Raw genomic sequence first — 5,262 nt, forward strand, 5'->3', positions numbered from 1 at the left:
CAGCGCACGAGTCACACTCCGCAAGAACCGACGAAATGACAAAGTGCTTCTGCCTACTGCATCCTGCACGGTCGTCTGCAGCGCTGTTGATGCCCTTCAAATAACAGGCTTCTCTCCCGTATTACGTACACCACGAAGTCGATAGCGATGTTGAACTCTAATATTTCCTAGAGGAAAACATATCTTTGCATGGTCGAACCATTTGTGAAGAAAAATTGTATAGTCTCAAGTTCCTACACGACATTCCCACTCACTGCCTTAACGGCGGTGAGATGTTTGAGCGGGCGCCGCCTGGCTCCTGACGTAAGCTTTGGGATTCGCACCGGTGTTGTCGACTACACTCGCATGTGAGGGCCAGAAGCCGCTGCGCTAGAAATGGCTTGTTTCGATTATTTGGTGCATCAAAAAGCGTACTTTCAGTAATACAGGTATTTTGCGATATTCGTACACCTCTGAAAAATGTCAAGCTTTATACTTCACAAGTTTGCAACACATAAGGAGAGATAGAACAAGTTCTTTAAGAGCATCGGTTGGAAAAGCGTCTATAACTCCTGCTTCGACATGGTAAAAAGCGCACTAGACGGGGACACAAGAAAAAGACAGTGACACGGGACGAGCGCTAACTGCCGTGTCACTGTCTTTTTCTTGTGTGCCCGTCTAGTGCGTTTTTCCATGTCCAAGTCGTATCACCAACTAGCCCAAATTTCCGCGTTGTATAACTCCTGCTTTCTATATTTTTTGCGAAGTTCACTGCTGAGAGCTCCTCAATAGGTTTACAAAATGCATAGGTTTCCCTAAAGTATTTTTGAGATGCTCTTATAACGACTCAATAGTTTGTAATGCTACACATCAAGCAGCGGGCCTCTACACCCCCATCCCACAGCAGGAAATAAAACAATGGTCTTTTACTTTTTTTGTTGCGGCTGACTTGCATCAGACGAATGGTTTTTTTTTTCCAGCGATTTAACTGTTCTGCACCATCACAAACGCCTTTTTGGGAGGTTTGGTGATGTTTGGGGGGCTCACACAGTAAGCGTGAATATTTTCTCAAGGGTGTTGGGCACACATCCCCTGCTCCAGAAATGAGCGTTCATAATGGCTTCCTGCAAGAAGGTGCATATTCGTAGCGTGTGTTTATTCGTATGCAAATACAATGAGAAGGTTTGTGCTACGCCACCGCGAAACAGCCCAGACAGCACTGTCCTTCAGGCTATTTTGTCCTGGATCTTGTGCCCCGAGTTTCTATCGTAATCATGGTTATCATAATGAACTGAGTCTCAACCAGAACGGTTATGACATGATTACAGTATTGAAGGCTTGATATACTCGCTAATTAACGTAATAGTAGTATACGTGCGTCTTTACACTGCCCAAGCAGATATTTATTGTTTTCTAACCCCTTGAGGCGTAAACAACAAGTCCTGGCCTACTCGGGATGGCGTTCCATGAATTGAAAAACACAATTCTTGCTTATAACCGCATACCTGAACACGTAAAAGATATGCCTGTGGGAAACGCACCGTAAATATCCCTCCAGGTGTCAAAAAGAGCACAACGCTATTATTACGGCATACGGAATTAGCATGCGGGAATGCGTGTGTATGTGTATATGAGCGCGTGCACGTTCGTGCATGTGTGTGTGTACCTTCGTGCACGCGTGTGTGTGGTCGCGTGTGTGCGTGCGGGCGCGTGTGTGCGTACCGATGCGTGTGCGTGGGCGTGTGGGCGTGCGTGTGGGCGTGCGCGCGCGCGAGGCGAACCTGCAGAAATGATGGAACAGACTAGCACTACCTTCTCTCCGTACTGACTTTTATCAGGACAGAAAGCAGTAATGAAGAATGGGTTTGTCAATCCTACATCTATATCATTTGGTTTAAACCTACAAATATCAGAGGAGCTTGCAACCAGGATTAGTTTTGGGATGAAGCGGTTATGGCCCCGTGCCCTGTATGGGGGCATAGCCTCCAAGCTTGAACCGCCCACATTATTGGTATCCTGCTGACTTGCTAAGGTTTTGCTCCATAAACCTCCATACTGGTTAGAAGCATGGTATAAAACCAGCAGGCTGATGTACGGAGTATATTATTTGGAACTCAACCTGCATTTCCAGCGCCCCGTAGTGCATGCCGGCATAATCACACGCCATAAAAACTTAAGGTGATGCGATTGGAGCGTTCAGCAAGGTTAGCAAAACGTTTAACCATCTCCTCACATACGATTTACGGGAATCGTATTGCCTTCTGCCAAAGCCGACAGCCGTGAAGCCCTGTTGTTTCTTTTCGTCTTGCATTTTCGCTGCTGTCGGTTATGCGCACCCGCATTCTCCCTTTGTTCGAAGGATTGCTCGATACAGAACTTCACGCCTTGCTCCCAGTCTTCGCACTCCGCACAGCACAGGCTTCGCAAGGCAGCGGGTGACGCCGCAATGTTTCTCCCGGGGCGGTACCAATAACTGTGCTTAAATCACGCCTGCAGCTGGTGTACGCGATATTAAGTATATTATTATGATCAAAAGTTACGCACACGCAATATATGGTGTGGACAAGCATCCAAATTCCACCGAGCGCAAAGAAACAGCAGGGAGAGTGAGCCTGAGGGAAGCAGACGATACATGTGAGAAAGCCTAAGCATACGTCAAGTAGACGCGCCCCGCAGCGCCGCCCGTGGTCGCCCTCATCGCCAATACCACCGCCTGTTAACTCTTTGTTACCTAGCAGGACGACGGCGACCAAAGATCGTGGATCATTACGCTCCAGACGGTGTCGAGGTAGCCACGGTTAATGCGTTTAATGCCACTGCCTTTGCCGAGTACCCCAAAAGCCAGGTCTCTGTAACGCTCTGCACTTCCACAAATACGCAGATTTGGAGCAAGTGACACCTGTAATCGTTAAAATAGCGTGCATTGAAATAATTCGTGGAACGAAAATTTGGAAATTTAGAAATAGACAAATAAAAAAACCGGAAAATGCGTGCTGTGGCGCACACTGCATTTCCACAAAAATGCAGATCTGGTGAAACTAACACTCACTATCGTTATAATAGCGTAAATGAATATAAGTGGTCGAAGAGAATTTTGAAAAAAAAAACAGAAATAAGAAAATATAAAAAGTAGTGAAAATGGAGAACTGTGTAACACCCTGCATTCCCAAAAGAATGAAGATTTGGCGCAACTAACACCTGTAATCGTTATAATAACGTAAACAGAGATAATTGGCCGAGGAATGTTTTGACGAAAGCGAAAATAAAAAAATTACGAAAAACGAAACTGTCGAACCCTGTAACGGCAGGCCTTTTCACAAAAATGCAAATTTAAAGAAATAACGCCTACAGTCATTACAAATATAGATGCAGATAATTGCTTGAGCCGAATTTCGAAAAACCAAAAAATACGAAAAAAACAAAAAATAGCGAAAACGGCGGACCGTGTAACGTCGTCCATTATCCCAAAAAGGAAGATTTGGCGGATGTAACACTTGTAGTTGTTATATGAGCGCAAACAGGGATTAACAGAATTTAGAAAAACCAAAACATTTGGCTGTAAAGAACTCACACTGTAGACCAGTGACATAAGAATGCTGCGCATTTGTTTTCGATTCTCTGAATTTCTGCAGATTTAAAGACGTTCGCGTCCTAGTATCAAGAACGGTGAAACCTAATTTATTATTCTGAGCCTGCTTAGGGATAAGGGCGGGCGTGACGACTAAAAATGACCCTCCTCTCTCTCCCTCTCTATCTCTCTCCAACGCGAAGGGTGGTGGCCGCGCAAGTCGGGCGGCCGTTTTGTATTCTAAGTAGGTTCTTTTTTCTCTAGAAGCGTCTGACGTCAGCGCCGAAGGCCCAGCAAGGCAACTGTTTATTAGAGCAGAATGCCCCCGCTCACCGCAGAACTTTCGTCTGGCATAAATAATGGGCCCACTCGAGTCGGCTGTTAATTGGATAGGGAGGTTGGTACTTGGCCTCGGGTTCGGCTTTCGCAGCTGGCCCTAGAGACGCCACGATGCTGAGCTTCTGTGGCCCTCCTTCACAGGCAAGGCTCGTGCTGCCGTTTTCCGCCTGCGAGGCTTGGCCAATCTCTCGGATTCGTGCCTCGACAGTGACTCCGTCTCTTTATAGGGTAGCCAGTGGTTTCCTCTCTCCGGGCCTGTCTGAAAGTGTGCCGAATCGTGAGTAGATTTACGGGGCGCGTGTTGTTTCCATGGTTCCCGTCAGTTCGTAGAACACCCCCCCCCCCCCCCCCCAGAAAAAAAAAAAAGGAAAGCAATGCCCTGTGCGGGAAAACACGGCAACTATATCTTCGGTGCGCCACGGGGAAAGCTGCTTTCCGAGAAGTGAACACGCACGCATAGGGTGACTAAAATGAATGCAGCCTTCGGCGTACGAAAAAGACGCAGACTCCGTGCTCTGCCCATACGCTTTGTTTCCACCTTTTACAGGCGATAGTGGTTAATGTGAACTTGGGCATAATTTTCAGGCCTGTGATAACTGTATAGGGACGAACTTGCACACACGTAAGTGAAGGGAACGTTAACCGAATAAAAAATCGCGAATTTTGAAATCAGGGCCTTTTCTTCGTGTTCTTGTTTGGTCGGTGGTAGGAAAGTCACAAAGTTTAAAGGAACGGGCCTAGGTTATCAATGAATGTGCAATAGCGTTTCGTGGATGGATAAGAACAGTCTAGGCGTCAATGCGCGTCTCACAAAGCATAAACTTCCTGCGATACATGGAACAGTAACCCAAGAAGAGTGCGAAGACAGTTTTAATTTGGAATCATGGTTCAGCGACTGGTTTCAAATCGCTACCTGAAGGGTGTGCCCAATATAGCGCAAGATCTCTGCCCTTACAATGTTGAAACAAGCCCTGTGTACGCTCCAGTGCTGTCTTTCTTGGGCTACGTAAGCATGAAGCTTTTAGCAGTCTTATCTGCATAACTGGCAGTCTGTCTCCCTACTCCGCCAGAAATGGTACTGGTGTGTCTTGTCACCGGTTGGTTGCTGACTAACTGGTCTTTTTGAGTCACGGGTTAATCATCAGTGTTGACTAACCAGGTACCCACCCGTGGGTTACTGGTAGGTCACATGGCTGCTGGTGATCCGCAAGTAACTGGTGATCCAGAGCTGATCTACCGATGCGTCACCCGAGAACCCGCGGCAGCTCACGTGGGTCACCGCCGAACCACGCAGGTAGTGGCTACGGTGATCGATGGGAAGATGAAAAGGGCAGTTAGATGTCTCGAGGGAGGCAGGAGAAACGGGGAAGGGTTAG

The sequence above is a fragment of the Haemaphysalis longicornis genome, unplaced genomic scaffold (assembly GCF_048455015.1).
Source record: "Haemaphysalis longicornis isolate Haplotype H1 unplaced genomic scaffold, Haemaphysalis longicornis Haplotype H1 scaffold_3, whole genome shotgun sequence".
NCBI classification, from domain to species: domain Eukaryota; kingdom Metazoa; phylum Arthropoda; class Arachnida; order Ixodida; family Ixodidae; genus Haemaphysalis; species Haemaphysalis longicornis.